Below are 17,947 nucleotides of genomic sequence, written 5' to 3' on the forward strand. Positions count from 1 at the left end.
GTCACATGGGAGCGGAAAAATACTATCACCACACCCTTGAATTATCCATGACACACCAACCCCAGCCCCAGCCTCAGATAAGACAGTCAGCTTATTAGTAATTCTCTATGCTCCACCTGTGCTTGATTGAACATGCCATTGATAATGAGACTGTGTGGAACTGCTTCAAAGTGTGAAAGAGTAAAAATACAGTCATGTAACCATATGCATTTCCTGTCTCGAGCCAGGAAAATGATTCAAATTTGACAATGAGTTGATCAATTAAGGAGAGTTCAAAGGATGATTGATCTGAGTGAGATGCAATAAGGACATTTTTACCTTTCTGACTCATGATGTATCATCAATCCAATTTCCTAACAGCTTGTCCAACTATGACTGAGCCTTTCCGCCCGGATATGTCCAACCCAAGGATAAGACAGAGACAGACTCATATCTACAGTCAGTTTAAAATCACTAGTTAACCCAGTGTTTTCTTTTTAAAACTGTGAGGCAGGAGTAAAACTAGATTGAAGAAATGTGGTTTATGTGCGTTGAGATAAAAAGAAGAGGGGAAAAAAAGACCTTGATGATGCTTTTGTGCTTGCTGACCTTTATCTTGCTGAAATTCGAATTGGATCCTTTTTAAAAAAACAAAACAAAAAAAACTTGGTTATTCCCACAAAAAGTCATCGAATTACCATAACATTCATGTCTTTGGACTGTGGGAGGAAAGTGGAACACAGGAAAAAACCCACACCGGGAAAGGGACAACATGCAAACTCTACACAAAACCCCCAGGTGATCAGCAGGTTCAAACTCAGAACCTTCTGGTCACCTGATAGTTGTTAGGTTCTCATTTTGAGCATTCTGACTGGCTGCTAGTTTTGCATCTGGGATGTGTATGTTTTCATGTTCTCGGTGTGCATGTGTGGATCTTCTGAGAACTCTGGTTTAGTCCCACAGACCAAAGACATCCATGCTAGGTTTACTGGAGGTTCTAAACTGGCTTTTAGCTCTGCAATGGACTAGGGACCAAAGTGTACCCTTCTCTTTGACCAGCATGAGCGATTTTGTCCAGAGTGCGATATTCTCCAAAATATGAAATATCTGTAAAAATAGTGGGTTACTACACATTTGTTACATTAATAAACAGAAAATTAATATGGGTGTGAAAACCAGCTAATTTTTCTGAGTCCTTCTGCAAAACTGCTCTACTATAAAAATGTTATTTTTAGTCTATTGGTAGGTGGCTACCAGGCATCATGATCATAATATATCCCATCATAATATTCAAGCTTTCTGGATATAAATTTTTTATTGGGAAATTAAAATAATATGTTGCTACAAATGTGTCATTTTAATGGCTCATTGGTGAGTGTTTGCTTGGAAACATGGTGTCAAGAGATTTATTCTAAATGACACTTCTTCAGCTTAGAGTCAGAGAGTGGAGACACACACGCTGCAGTTTTTACTTGCAAGGGCGGTCACAGAACGCTCACACCAGAGTGGGGGCCCTGTGATGTGCGCGCTCTGTTCTTGCACTTGTCTTTATTTATACACAAGAAAAATGAATACATTTGTTCAGTGATGTGAGCATGTGCGTATGTGATTGTGAGTGTGTGTGTGTGTGTGTGTGTGTGTGTGTGTGTGTGTGTGTGGTCAGAACTGCTTGTTCGACTTCTTACTATCGCTGTGGGAAGATTCAGATAGACATATCAGAACACGTTTTATAAAGAACAATCAGTTCTAAGCAATGAAGAGGACAATCAGTTCTAAACAAGGAAAAGGTCATCATGCGGTATTCTATCATCAATAAACTTATCACTAAAAGCTTATACTGACTACTCAGTACAATTTTCCATTGACACATGGTGACATCATCATATTTTATACTGATAAGAACTTTGAGGGGTCTAAGATGTACTTGTGCTACAAGTTTGGTTGCTCAACTTCCAAGATTTCATGGACTACAGTAAAACACTTAAGTTATTTTTTTTAACTGCAAAGTAAAGTGTTCACTGAACTTAATCTTCTACATGTTCTATGTTAAAATAAAGTTAACAGTTCCTGAAACAAGCCAGAATTGAGCTGAAACTCGGATCTCTTGCTCTGTAAGGCTGATATGCTTGGTGAAGGGAGATAAACATCAATGAGACGCTTTTGTAATTAAACTTCAGCTAAAGCACGTGCACTTCGCTGGCTACAGGCTAACAGTTGCGGTGATTGAGCTGCGCAGGTCTGCCTGTGTGTCAGGGGGAGATAACATGGCCTCTCTCCAGCTTACAGCAAACGGACGTGAATAACGACTTGTTCAAATGGCTCGTCACTATGGAAACCATCTACAAAAGCATCCCAGCTATTCACACAGACGAACATTAGGGCTGCAAGACGAAAGAGAGAAGAAAAGAGGGAGAAAGAGAAAGAGGGGAGAAAAAGATGGGGTGAAAGATTGAAGAAGTGGAGCAGGGGAGAGCGAGGAGAAGAAAGCAGGGAGACAGATCATTAGAAGCGACAGAACGGCAGGACAGGACGGAGACAAAAGAGGGTGGTTCGGGAAAAAAAAGAGAAAAAAAAAATAATGGATAAAGAGGGAATGAGGCCACAGTTGCAAGAGACTGGCATATGAGCCAGTGTGGCAGAGAGGGAGAAGAGCTGCGAAGGCTGAGTGAGTGGCACTGGGCATAACACAACAATAACAGCTGCTCTGCCCTGTTTGGTGCATTCAGCAACACTCTGTCCTTGTGTGCAAACATGAAAATGACCCTCAGCTATATAGGATTTTGTGCATTTCCCCTGGCATTCACACATATACAGAGCAGACGTACAGTAAACAAAGCTATGTCTGTGCTCGGGACTCTCCTGAACAAAAAAAAAGAAAAAAAGAAAAAGAAAATGTGCGCTCATTGCCATGGCAGTGTGTCTCAGTCTGTTCAGCAATGTCACAAGCAGAAACTGCACCAACTGCTGCTGGTTCCTTCTAACATACTTACCAGACAGTAAGTCACGGCTTGACTTATGGGAGGAATCCTGATCAGGGGAGATAAATACTAAACAGTGCTAGAGTTTCAGGACAACTGCATGCCACATACACTGTGACTTCAAGTGGTAAAAAACACATGAAGTGATTGATCTTAGCTGAGTTATTAGCTGTGTAATGTTCAAGTAGCAACATCGGGGGCTTAAAAAAAAAAAGAAAGCCAGGGTGGAAATGCAAAAAACTCCAAGAAAAAAAAGGCATCCATAAAAACAATTGGTGACGTCATGGTAACCACATCGATCTTCTACAATTATTATATGGTAACGCTAGGCGGACCAAGGTCAATTTGTCAAGACAAATGAACTTCAAACTACCCTAACTCGAGTAAAGGAAGTTTATAAATTAGAGTTGTCACAATATGTTGTCCATGATAACACTGTTACAAGATACAGTGGTGTTTCAACAACAAATAAATTACTAAAACACTCATATCAACACCATCTGGGTAACTGAAGAAGAAAAATAAATCACCCTAAACAGGCAAAAGGTAGGAATTTAGTTTTTCTAGTGTTTTCAATGTTTTGTTCTAGCATGAGAGGTCATGATGTTGAGATATTGTAAGTCAAATTGTGAGGAGAGTCCATATAGCACAAGTAGGTTTAAATAAAAATGGATTTGATAATTCAAGCACTTCAAGATGAAGCGATACAACATGCTGTACAGAAATTTTGTCAGGTGCTGAATATACTGCACTGCTATTTACCATATAAAAAGAAATTTCTAGGTAAAACAGCAGCATCAGTGGGAAAGTCAGTGTTTATCCAACTTTACAGTGTGGTTATACTATTTCTGCAATATGTGAACAGACTTAGAGGTGAAGGATTATGGGAAATAAGGTTGCAAAGCAGGGCTGAGTTTGACTACATTCACATATATTAGCAAACATCCACCCACCTTTTGCTCATCCAATTCAGGATCGTGGGGGGACTGGAGCGTATTTTAAATTAAATGGCTGCTGCAAATACAAATAAGGAAGAATAACTAACTCATCATCTTTACCAAAAACATCATTACCACCACCTGTCAAACCTCCAAGCTGCCCACAGATGTGTTGATTTAACTGGAAAAACATATTTGGATGCAAATAAAGATCTGACTTTTACCAGATGTTCATTCCAGTTGAGAATGTTTTTAAATCTTTCCATGCTGATGTACAATTCTCTGACAGGAATTAAACTAAATTAGTCTGGATGAAAATGTGTGAAAATGGAGGACCTGCAAGTCAGAGTATTTGTCTGTTGGCTTTTTGCGTTGAAAAGCCGATGACTGCAAAATCGCTCCAGCCATCAAAGTGAGAGCAAATTCAAATTCACATTGTGTCTGAATGCAGTCTGCTTTAAACTTTTCACAGAGTTAAAAAGATCCCAGGCGGGCCGACTTTCAGAAAAGCATCACCACATTGCTTCACCCACACTCTGTATGCTTAGCAGCCAATTTTAAGATTTAGCTGGTACTCTGACCATTTTTGGAGCTTCCTAATATATACAGTCACTCAATATCATTTCCAAATGTAGCACTGTCAAGCAGTTGAGACCCTGTTAGGGGGCCTTCATAGTCACTTCACATTTTCAGTCAAAGCCTGAAAATGCATCTCTTCAAGATGAACTTCATGGCAGCCTCTCACTGCTCAGTCATACAAATGCCATCTCTCTTTTTTCCCTCCTTTGCTTGCTATAAACTGCTCTAACAAAAAAAAGAAGACTGACATCTACTTCACTCATGTTTGTTTTCCTCTCCTCTGCTCTCTTAAAGGATCACCATATTATCACAAGAATATTGCCTGCGTGCTGTCACTCTCATCTCTGCACTCCTAACTGTATGCTCCTTGTTATCATTACCTTGTAATTATGCTACGTCTTATTTTAAGAGGTTGTGGACACAAGAGCCGACTAAAAGCCTGCCATGTAAATGTAAATGTAGGGAAGTGGAGAGATACTAGGCCAAGAGGAAAGAAAAAAAAAAACACTGTTAATTAGAGCAAAGTACTTTTTTCCTTCCAGTCTTTTCACTGGGGAGAAGGTGTGTCTGGGCTATTTATATGCAGCTCCAGTTGGTGGGCCAGTGGGGTCTTGTCTTGCAGGCTCACCCTGACCAATGGGGCTCATTCAGAGAAAAAAAATAAACACTCAAAAACTTGATGAGGGTCTGTTGTTTTGTCAAGAGAAACTATCCTCATTAGAACTGCATTTCATTCGAAGAAGTGTTAAAACTGTGAGCTCAAGTGGGATTACAACGGTGAAATAGATTTAAAGGTAGTGTACTTCATTCGCTTGATAAAGAATTCTACCAGAAAGCTGATTAAAACAGGTAAAAGCGTGCTTCTGTGACATTTACATTGCAAATAAGGTATTCAAAGTGATTCCAGTCTGCAATGGCATGTTTACAGGAGAAGCAGGTAACGTGGGTTTATATAGTGAGTAACCTGATTTTATTGTAGGTAGTGTAAGAGCTGTGTGATATTTACATCATCATTTCACCAATAAATATAGGGAGTAGGCAGCATGGTGGCATAGTGGTTAGCCTCACAGCAAGAAGGTCCTGGGTCTGAATGCACCAACTGGTTGGGTGAAGGATTATCGGAAATAAGGTTGCAAAACAGTCTGGGATTTTCCCATGTCTGTCCATTTTCCTCAGGTTATGGCAGCTGGGGTAAGTTCCACCCTCCTGTAGCCCTTAACTGGATAAGGGGAAGTGGATGGATGGAAATATAAGCAGTGTCAAACTCTGTGGTGTTATCCTACCAGCTATCTAAAGCTAATCATGTGGTTCAAGAAGGCATGATGTGTGTTGCCTCCTGCACGCTCTATCCAGGGAGCCCTCTCAACCAAATCAAAGTAATTCCAGTAGTGAAAATCTATTTGAAGCGATCTATCTTCTGCTCTGTACTACAGGTGAGAAAGGACAACTTCAGACAAAGTGCTGACTTCATTCCCCCGATATTGTCTGTGTTCATGTGGCAAAATGGCTAAAGAAACAGATCTAAGACTCTGAGTGCCTCTGAGATTAGAAAATACTGCCCAGGGTTTTTAGAAGTTCTCACAGCTGTGATTATTTTATCCTATCACTGCATTCAGTGTTAGTACCCCCCGCTGTGCTGGCAAACTGAAATCGATAACAGGGCTGCATTGTGCATTGCTGCAAATCAACCTGCTTCTTTACTGTACACATGAACATGATCAATACATTCATGGAAATGCTGAGTCTGACTCTCTACACCATACACGAGTTGAGATTTCTTGACCTTGGTGGTCAAGAAATCTAATAACTAATACAAAGGTAGATTTTGCCTTTAGACAGTATGGTTAGATGGTTAGATGGTCCAAGTATATCAGAGACAAACCCATGAGTCCATGCAAAGTGTGCATCATATATCCATAAGCGTGAGTCCAACAGGAAACTGTGTGACACAAGAAAAAAACAAAAAAAACAGTCCATGGATACAATTAACATGTCCACTCTCTGACATCACAGGAAAAAGGTTTTCACTCCTCTCCATTTAAATCTTCACGCAGGCTTCCCCTGTAATACATTTTCTCACATGAGTGCTGTCAGTGCTGTGTGGTCACACCATCTTTCTCTCAGCTGTTATCTGTGGCATGTCAGACACACTGAGCTGCTGTTCAGATGCCCGTTTGTTCAGTTACTGATGGCTGACATGAGGATGCCTGCTGCATCCTGTGTTTTATTATTCTTTCATTCTGAGGGCAGGAGCTGCTGCTGAAGCGAGGCGAGCAGAGCAGGAGGGAAATGAAGAGCCATTTCCACCACAGCCCCTCTTGACATAGATTTCAGACGGCATTCATCTCCCTGGAATATTTCTCCAACCCGTTCACCTCTCCAGCCCTATCAAACATTGCCTGAGGACCATCCACAGCCATCATAATATTGCATTTGGTCTTCCCTCCTACCTGGTTAGATTAGCTACATACAGAGCAGATTGGTTTTTCTCTGGTTGATGAGCGGGAGGCAGAGAGCACAGTGAATGGAGCAGTAGAGGGAGGAAGGAAGCAAATTTCTTTTGATTCTACTTGGGGAGTAGAATTTGCAGTGCATGCTGCCAAATTTGGGAAGAAACACGTCAAGTGATTGCAAGAGGCTGACTACAGCTTCCTTGTTAGTCCAATCACTGTCAAGAGAAGTCGGGGAAAGAATACAGCAACAAAGAGGTGCTGAAGGCCAGAGGCAGGGCTGAAGAATGCTACTATTAGAGAATAAAACATAGAGTCTGCCATCTATCACAAAACCATCTCAATAATTATCCATCATGAAAAATTGATCTGTGTCTCTCCTGGGCTGGCTCGTAAAGCACAGCAATGAGCTGTCACTATAGCTTTAAAATGGGAAATAAAAAGAGCGCAAGACTCTATAAATTGGTGATTGCTACTTAAGAGCCACAATTCTTACTTAGAGGTTTTTTAATGGGTAACTGAATATAAGAATTTATCATTTTGTGAAAAACAACAAAACATGCTGAAAATTCAGAGTCTAAGATCCTTGATGTTCTGCGCACAGAAGGTTGGCATATGGATTAAAATAAGTTAGAGAAATTACTGGAAATAAATCTGGTGCTGCAACGATCAAGTGATAATTACACCGAGGGCTTTACCCACAGCTTGTTGCTTAGCTGCAAGCTAAACAGGTGCATGATTGCATAAGTAATGTACCGGAGTTTAAACCATTTCTTCCAGGAAGAAGATAATTGCTTTTCATTTTTGCGCTAATGACTCAAGGACTGTGATGACTGAGGTCCATTTTCAGGTGAATTTATTGCAGCATCTTCACAGCTGCGCGGTATGCTGAGCATGCGTGTCTCTTCTGCAGAGATCCTGTCACCACAATCACCCATTCTTCTCTTCTGCCCACTAAAAGCTCTCAGCATGAGCAATCCCTTCAATCCTTCATCTCCCTCCTTTCATCTCTATTCACTTTGAGCGCTCTGGACAACTCTCTGCTAGCTCATCTCCTCTTCCCTCAGCCATCTCTATACATTTACCTCTCGGCCTGTTTCTCCCGCTCTCTCCGTATGTCTCACTCCCTCTTTGAGCCATGTGAGCTGGCGACCCTCTCAGCCCTCTCTATCCCAGCTTACAATCCACGTGTCCTGGAGCGGATTACATTCTTGACATCACTACGCCAGATGTTTATGACTAAAATAGACATAACATCTAACCTCACCACTAAGTCAAAAGAATGCATTTATACTTGGTTTCACAGGAGGCTCCTCTGTTGTAATAATAACAACATTAATAATACAATTTATACAATAAAAAAAATGTTGCTCTACTCTTTCCTCACAACCGCTTCCTTCTTGTTACTTACTGCTAAATTTACTATTTTCTCATGTTTTCCCATCCCTTCAGAATTTTCCTCCCTCTTGTATATCCCTCTCCCAGCTCTTTCTAGCGAACCAGTGGAGGTCAAATAGCCGACACGCTGTCCGGTGTAACATACACATTAGCATGATTAAACTGGCCATCGGCTGCCCATTTATTAAAAGCCCTGTGTGTTGGGTGGCTGGGAAGTTCTTTTTAGCCAGTGAGTTGAGTAAACATGGATGGGCTGTATGTTTGCGAGTGTCATGTGTGTGGTCGGCCTAGTGGCACCAAGTTAATGAGTTAATGCAGGCTTTTTGTGGGGGATTTGAAGTCATGTTATGAAGCGATAGCTCAGTTAAAAGTGATAACCAGGCACGGAAAAGTAGGTGGTGGGGAGGACTCCAGAAGTGGCTTCACGGGAGATTTGGAGCTTAGGCAACTGTTAGACGTGGCTCAGCTTGTTTTGAACTATGTGCCTGTGTTTTTCACAGGCCACTTTATGTGGATGCAGACTCTTCCCCTACTTTGTACTGCACTCTCAGCAGTTTAAAAGGGGAGGATTAGACACAGGAGTGTGCCTCTTTCTCGTCTGCCAGAGCACAGTCACCTAATCTCTCATGCTGAGGAGAGGGGATTTTGGAAAAATGACCTGTGCTCCTTCACTTTCTTTAGCTTCTCTTCTTTTCATGTCCTCTAAGTTGAGTGCAAACATAACTGCATCTTTCCTTCCTTCCTTGCATCCTTCCTTCCTTTCGTCACTCCCACTCTTGCCTTTTCATTTTTCTGCTGGATGAGTCCATGCTCATCAGCATGCAGCACCACACCGCTGCTCCTCAGAACCAGGCAGGCTGGCAGACAGGCAGGCAGACTTGTCAATAAAGGAACCAGTAACAGGGTACCTCAGCAAGGCCTCCAGCCCTGTCACTGATGTCTCTCTCAGCTGCCTGAACTCCCTCAATTAATGAGCATGTAATTGTTGAGCAAGCAGAAGAGAAACTGGGGAAGCGAGGAGGAAAAAGCAGCTATGAGGTGAGAGGTGCAATTGACGAGTAGTATATTGAGAGGAGAGCCAGGTGAAGGAAGCACAAGGACAGACTGTTCTAGTGAACAAAGTAAGACATAAAATAGCCAATTTGTCCAAAATGCGCGTTGCAGTAGAGTCAGCAGCAAGAAGAGAGGAGAGGAAGAACATAGTGTAGTGTCTAAATCAGAGGGCTGGCGGGGGGAATGGTGCTCAGCATGAGCCGACCTTGACAGCAAGCAGCTTCAAGGGCAACATGGAAATATCACATTCGGTCACTATAAGGCAGCCATGAGTTGCGGTGAGGCCATCCTGGGGCAGGAGTGCAGCCAGAAAACTGCTGGAGAAAGGAGGAGATCAAGGACATGTAGCAATGTTTCCAAATGTGGAAAAATGTGTGACAACAGGAAATGATAGCAGCTTACAGATTCATGATGTGGGAGGAGAATGTTGTTGACCTGTCCAGTGATACCAGGGATTTGACTCTGATGCCACAGCCAGTTTTAACATATTAAGAAAGCAAATGAAAAATGCAAACGTCAAGTAGCCTGCCCCGTTTTATTCAGACATCCAGTAAATAGCAAATGGTAGCATTTTGACTACAGGAGCTCCCCCACAGGAGAAGAGACCTTTCCAGCTGACAAACCTGGTTATAAATAAAGTCTAAATGATTAACCACCCCAAAACATCCATGCTTTCTAAAGGATCAGAAAAGTTCAGGGAGAGGTCGGCTATGCTAAATGTCACTGATTAGTCAAGCGCAGTGGTGCTGAAAGCCGGTTGTGTTGCTGGTCAACAACAAGGAAACAGCCCAAGAGGTTTTACAACCAAGTGACAAACAACAAAATTCCAGCACTTTCCCTGAAGACATCCAGAAGGTATTTGAAGACTGACCTTAATGTTTGTGACTTTTAGCACTGCTGTTGAAATGCAAATCTCAGATCTGAGTTAATTGGACTCCTCTCTATCACTTTGTCACCAAAGTTAGAGAACAAAATACAACTTTTCAAATGAAGTCATTTTATCATACAAAATATCAAATGTTCATTTTCCCAAATGTGGAGCACTGACAGACCAGCAGTCTGAATCTTACTCACAGGAACATTATCATCAATGAACTGCGAGACAGCCTTCATCATTCTCATATTACAAATTTACATGTACCATAAGCCCTGAGGATTTCATGTTAAAATGGATTTTCAAGAGAAAGGAAATATTAAAAGTCCTACATTTGATATTAAATTCATTTTTCATCACTTACTGAAGTTGTATTCTTTTTCTCTCTAACTCTGATTGCTACTTGGAGGCATGCTATGGATGGCGACTGAGTTTGACTTTGGCCGCGGCATGCAGTGTCGCTCTCCCATGACCACCCAAGCTGACTTTAAATGAATCTGTGCTCTGATTGCAGAGCTCCCTGCCTCTCCTACTCCCCTGCAGATCCTGAGCAGTGGAGCAGAGACACAGCCCACACGTCTGTATTAGCCTGCGCAGCTCCAGGCAATGCAAGGGAGGCCATCTTTACCAGGGGAACATGATGGATGTAATATAGATATGCTTATCTGTCATTAAGCTCTGCTCTGCCCTCCCTCGGCCTCTCAGCAGGGGGAGGGCAAAGGGATTTCAATCAGACTAGTGAAGATTATAACTCTAGTGAGACGTGCTGAGGCCAAAAGCTAATCAGTCATGTCCCTATAGAGAAGGCACATACTTCACAGCAGGAGCATCCATCTCTAAGCCTGTCTACTACTTGCTTTTTGTCAATTGTCTGACCTTGCTTTGCCACCTCCTGTTCCTTTCCCTGCAGTGTACGGCCCGTCAAACCCTGCTGCGGTATCCTGCTACTTGTCTGGGTGAGATCCCAAATCTAAATCAGCACAATGACAGCGAGTATGAGGCTGACAAATCCCTTTGCCCTCACATGACTGGGCCGCAGAGCCTGCCTGTCAGCTCCAAGCACCTCAATAATAGCGCACTGATGCTAAATATGAAACATAAGGATGGGATGTGATGAACACTGAAGGGAGTGGTTGGAGGGAAGGTGGGGAATGGAGGAGGTGGAGTTTGCTGAAGGCAGCTAGCAGCTCACAAGGCTCTATAATTAGCTGCAGAAGATCAAATGACTTTTAATGGGTTTGTCTGAAAACAGCAGACTATTTCAGATTTCTGCTCGGAGCCATATTCATATCTCATCAAACTAATGGAATTCTCTAGAGTGCTTGATTGGGATTTATCTCAGATCAAAATGGCTGATAGAGGTGTGCAGCAGAAACATTCATTAACTGCAGTTTTATAATGAAAAAGAGAAAAAAGGGCCATTTCAGGCCAGAAATGCATAAAATTGAAATGGCTCTAACAAAAAATTTAATTTACACATAATGTCAAACAAAAGTCCTCCAACTTGTGATCTGACAGCACTTCTAAATTTACGGCTTGATGCACAGTCGTTGCTTCAAGAGTCATTTCGCAGTGGGCTGATAGTAACTCTTGTAACAGATAATGGAAACCTATACTGGTCATTGGTTGGAGAATTAAAAAGACAAATACTACCAGGATAATAAGAGGGTCAAAGCTTGGCTAATATCAGATCTGGCTGGATGAAAGTTGGGTACCGAATGCTAAGTATACTTCCTAAAAATCAGGCCCAGAGCATGCAGCAATACCCAGTAACACACACTGTGAGCAGCAATGAATAGGCTCAGGGGACTTTTCAGTGCAGGAACAATTTGCTGATTAATTGAGTAGCTTACCAACAGAATATTAACAGCAAATTTTAGCTTAAAAAGGCCAGCTTCACCAATATGAGGATCTGCTGCTTTTCTGTATCTAATTATAAATAAACTAGAATACTGCTTGACAGAACAGGCATCTTATTAGGGCGTTGTGAAAGAAATATGATTTGTAAAGACAAGTTTTCAATTCCTTCAAAAAGAAAATTGAAAAACACTGAAAAATAATCAACATTCACAAGCCTGTCCTTTTGCCTACCTGACCCTGTAAAATAAACACATATTCCTAAAAATATTTAAATGTAAATATCCTGAAATACCCCTTATTTCCAAACTACACTACATTCCCATGTTTTAGCCCCTCCTTAATCTATACAACACACAAAAATCTATCATTTATTCCCACTGTGAGGGCAGGGAGGGGATCGGCAGCCTGTAGCTCTCCACCATGCATGAAGAACTATTACTGAATTAATTGCAGTGGATGAATATAGGAGCAGAACAGATAATTATGGGGGCGCAAAACTCAAAGGAAAAATGTTTTTCTGTATTCGATCAAAGGAAAAAAATACATCTCATGCTTCAACACCAGGTTTTCCCTTTTCACCTTCTCTCTTTTATTGGTACAATCTTCCCTTGTTATGTCTTAGTCCCCAGGGGAGCATCCTACAGGGCTGCTATTTGTCCTTGGCCACGTTCTCCTTGAGAAAGTGCTGTATCAGACTGGTTGCTAACAGGGCCGTCACAAAGCTCGAGTACCAGTGATGGCGACGGCCGCAGCAGAAGCAGTAGCACCAGTAGCAGGCCTCTCTCTGGGGGTATATAGTTACACTGCAATGCTTCTATCTCTTACAGTTCTGACATTTTCATCTCTTTACACACACAGAGACACACACACACAGGAGGAGGAGGAGGGGACAAAAAGAGGATAAAAGAAAAGGATAAAGTCTGTGCTGTCCTTGGTTTCAATTTGGATGATAGCATTTCTACTACAGGCACAGAAGCAAAGTGGGAAGAGATATGTAGGAAGCTCAGTAAGCAGGAAGACGGACAGGGAGGGAGCTGGAACTAGCATGCTCTGTTTTCCCTGGCAGCGGGTGGAGCATTTGTGCAGTGCTCTCAGCAAAACAGAGCACTATGGCAGCAAAATAGCTTGCCAGTCATTCATCCTGCTTATCCAGACAAGAGTACCACCTTTCCCCCATTAACCAATCAAAACAAGGCACTCTGTGCTTATACCTGTGCATGCAGTTTAAGTTAAGAGAAAAACCTAATCAAATGGGACGCAAGCCATCCCAAAACAACAACAGAGCAGTCACTGTGTCTGTGATCATCCCCATCACGCCCCAAAGCACGTTCAATGTGACACCAAGACACAACACATCAAAAGATATGACCTCCCAGCATGCTGCAAGCACACACAGTGGAAAATAATGACAGAGACACAAATATAGCCACACACAAAAAAAGAAACAAAAAACGACATCCAAGAAAAGACATCAATTATGATTGAAGTTTGGAAAACTAGGTCTGATTTCACTCCTCTTGTTTGTCAAGAGAGACAAAATTCAGTGGAAGATGGGTTCAAACAGATTGAGGGGAAAAGAAACACCCCTTGAGTAATTTTTCCTTTTACATGTTGTGATGCAAATGAACATGCAAACAGCAGGAAACAATGCCTGGCACACAGTTAAACTGGCTCTTTGATTCTTTGCTGCCTGCCTCCATTTTATCCCACTGTGTGCAAGTAAAAGAAAAAGAAAAGAGAAAAAAAAAACCCCAGACAAATCAGTGCAGAGGCCTCGCCCGCGCCTGCACATGACTCACTGATCTGCACACCTGAATAAGACCAGGAGCGAGGGGAGGGGACAGTAGACAAAGTCCTCCTCTCATATGGACAAGCAGGGACTAAGGGTGAGACAGGTGGGGCCATAAGCACAGACACGAGTGCACTGTAACTCATAGATAGCACACCAGATATTTTATTCATGGGAAGAAAATTTCAAGCAGCAAGAGTGACTCACTGAGCTGTGGGGACACACAAACACACACAAACCCACGTTCAAACCGAGTAGGGGGTTGACAGGGTTTATCCAGCCTACACCGACTGATTTCTCTTTGTCAAACAGAAACTACATTAAAAAATAAAGTCCGAAATGGCAGGGCTTCTTTAAAAAGGATTAAAAGGGATGTGTTTGTCTGTTGAACTCGCCACAGTGTATAGTTACTTTCAGTGCTATCACAGGAACAGAGCTGCTCACAGCACAATAAAGTGAGGCCTTTGGACTTCAGGCTATGCATTCCTGAGCACTGTGGCATACAAACTGACATCTTGGCATCTGTGCTGAGCCAGGCTATTGTTGAGAATACACAGACACAGGTGTAGTGCCGTTCACCTTGGCTGCATATACATGGGGTAGATTGTTATGGCTGTGCAGATTGTCCTACATATGGCAGAGGGCCTGATGCAACTTAAGTGATGTGCAGCCATGGGTGTCTTGATTTGAACCCACTGACTCTGAGCCAAGTCCCCATCGCCCAGGATCTCTCACCGAGAAAAACTGACTAAATATGTGATGAGCAGAGCTGCAAGAGGACTCGGGCGCACAAACACACACCCACACGCAGACACATTTCCAGTTGCAAGAAAGAAAAAAAAAAAAAGACAACTCTGCTCACTTTGGATAATTAGGGCGCACGCAGAGCCTCGGAGACAAAGCCTGGCATCGTGAGAACAAGGCTCGCCTGATGAGGCCTCTCTATTTAAATCCTCGGGATGAGCCGCGAGTGTGTCTGTCGATGGAATCGCTCCAGGAGACATGCACAAGCTTGGAGGAAGAATCAGCCAAGAATCAGGCAGTGAAAGGGAAGACGGAGAGGCAGACGGAGACAGAAAAGTCTAGATGAGCCGAGTGGCAGGAAGGTATCTTTGAGGAAATGAAAGGACAGAGATTAAGGGCTTAGATTCAATCAGACATACCTTCCTACAGTTAGTCATAGAGCACAGATCAGACTTCAGTGTTGAGCGAACACCACTGATATTACACACAGGTGACTCACTGTTTTCTGTGCCACTTTGAAGTCAGTTTGCCTCTGCAGGATGTGGAAATGAAGGTCTCACTGAGTGGGCGAGTGAAATCAGTGAGCGTATGCGTGTGTGTTGGGGCAGGGTTTCTGGGATTAGTACCGTTCCCTTTGCAGATCTATAAGCACCCAGTGTTTCTTGTCACTAAGAGGATTCTTGGGATACGGGGCTGTCCCAACAATTGAAAGCAAGGTTTTAGGTGCTAATCTACAAATTCAAGGGCGGGTGAGGCTGATGCTCTGCTGATGGAGCACATGTCACCGCCTTCACCTTGACTGACATGGCTGAACGTGGAGGTCAAAAAGGCAATCTTTACAGTTTACAGAGCAAAGAAAAGCAACAGCCTATGGAAGGCTTTAACTGTGCTCCACCACCCACTATGTTATATTGACAGATCATTATCAAATGCAAATGCTCCCGGATAAAACATTGCCAGCAGTCTTTGTCCTTATTTCTGCTGGGCATCGAGATCCCCTCTGTATGGTAAGGACACCCTGGGTTGTCTCAGGCTATTCAAGGACACACAAAAGGCCTTCATAGGAAATCATTCAAGCCTGCTAACCGAGAGCTCCATAGCTCCCGCCCCAACAATCACAACCAAGTGGGGGCAGTCATTCACATGCAATTGTTCACTATCAGCCCATATCCAGAGCAAATACACTTGAAAGCACACTTTAATATCAGCTTGCCTATAAGCACGCACACAGGCTTTGACCGATGAGAAAACATTGCTGAAAGAGGAATGCAACCAAAGTGTAATAACCTCAGCAACCCAGACATTTTTTTTTTTTTTTTGCAGAGGGGGTATATTGGAAAAAAAATCTTCTCTCGATTACCTCTGCTTGTCCATTTCTCTAAGGCTATTCTGACTAATGCATGTTTGTAAACAGAGTTTTGCCAAAGTCACTCTACTAGCATGAGTTAGCACTGCTGTCTCTTCCATACAAGTTCTGTCTTGCCTTGAGTTTAGAAACATGATGATACATCTGATGCTACAGGCCAGCTGGAAGGAAAACACTAACATTTTTTTAATGACAGGCACAAAAATGTGATGTGGTGTTGCATAACACTACATTTTACACTGTGTGCGTTGTGATAATCACTGTTTGCTTAAGTAAGTAGAGAATAAAATGTACTGAATGTAATAGCTGTTCCTGATATTCTGTATTCTATTAATCCAGTGGGAGCCATATTGGCAAATGCCTGTGTGTGATGCAATTCTCTGGGTAAACCTGCTTCTCATTTCCAAATATCTCCAGAAAAGATGCAGCTGCTCACTCATGATTCTCCACAAGTGGGTGAAATTAAAATAAAAATCCTGATTCTTGTTTTTTGGATCTGAAATGAAACGGTAAAAAAACAAACAAAAAAACAAACAAAAAAAAACTCACTGCAGTAAACCCTGCAGTACAGAGATGGCCAGATGAGAAAGCTAACCTACAGCTGAAGAAACAAAAGCTCACAATCTGCCACTCTCACAGGTATTCGACAAAACTAAACCGTTTACACAGCTGAAGTCAGCAGGCTACTCCCGAAACACGAAAAAGGCGGAATTACAAAATGAGAGAGCAGTTTGGCAATCACAGCAGAAACGAAATGAGGAACAACGGAAGGCGAATACTCGATAAGAAGGGAAAACCATGTCTGACAAATGGTGAGTGTGATTCTTAGAAGCTTGACAATCACAACTGAAAAGAAATGAGGAACAATGGAAGGTGACTACTGGATGAGAGGGGCAACAACTATGTCTGAGCAACAGTGAGTGATTCTTAGAAGCTCTCAGTGGCTTCAGCTACTTCAGCTGTGCCTCCACAACCTCATTAGCATTGCCCAATCTCCACACACCAGCAACTCCACTAGCAAACAAAAGCAGCAGTGAAAAGGAGGAAGATGATTGCTTGGTTCAAACTACAGCTGGACTTCATTATTGTGTCTGTTTAGATACACCTCAGTGTTCAACTCAATTCTTAGAAAAAAGCTGACCTTTGTGAATATGTATTTTACCTGAATAAATTAAGCTGTGAGCTGATGTTAATCCTGACCAGTCAGATCATAAATTGAATAAATACATTGTAAAATATTTATCCCTTGGGGTTTGTCATCTTATTTTTTCAGCTCTAAGGCATTTTTATTTCTGTTTTACTTTACAGCAGTATAGTTTGGGTATAATATCAAATATTTTTCTTTGTGAAGAAAGTGTATTTGCAAAGAAGGCAGGTGCAAAAACAAATATGAATATCCATATTCTGTCCATGCAGTGTTTTACTACAATAATCCAACAAAGAAAAAAGGCCCGTCCTCCAGGATACCCATCAATTAAACCACAGGAATCCTCAGCATGTGCATTAAAGTCAAGATGCAGAGCAGCTTCCATAAATTTCTGAATTTAATCTGAGTGACTGATCAGGAAATTCATTGATTTCATCCATTAATCATCTCAGGAGAGTCTGTCCTGTATCGATCAGCACGTCCGTGTGGTTAGTAAGGCTGACTGAGGAGGCAATCATTGCAGAGGGGAGAGGTCTTTGTAGAGTGTGCAGCAGCATAGATTTTGTTGGGGACATAATAACCATTATTTCCCCACACACAATGCCAGCCAATACTGCCTCAAAATGGCCGAGGTTTTTTTGTTTTTTTTTGGTCGCAAATACAGGAGAGAGAAACATTCCCTGTTAAACACAAGTGCCAGGAGAGGATATCTCTTTAAAATGTTTTGTCATGGTTGCTTCAACAGTAAGCAGCAATACTTGTGTTTACCCTCTGAGGGGGAGGAGGGTGGTG

At 42.2% G+C, this 17,947-nt stretch overlaps 1 protein-coding gene across 3 annotated transcripts in view; it reads right to left on the reverse strand.

Moving 5' to 3' along the window:
* aplp2 (amyloid beta (A4) precursor-like protein 2) overlaps nt 1–17,947 on the reverse strand; it is a 51,052-nt gene that overhangs the window by 31,872 nt on the left and 1,233 nt on the right. The window lies entirely within an intron of this gene.

This window comes from Oreochromis aureus, linkage group 14 (assembly GCF_013358895.1).
Source record: "Oreochromis aureus strain Israel breed Guangdong linkage group 14, ZZ_aureus, whole genome shotgun sequence".
Lineage (NCBI taxonomy): Eukaryota > Metazoa > Chordata > Actinopteri > Cichliformes > Cichlidae > Oreochromis > Oreochromis aureus.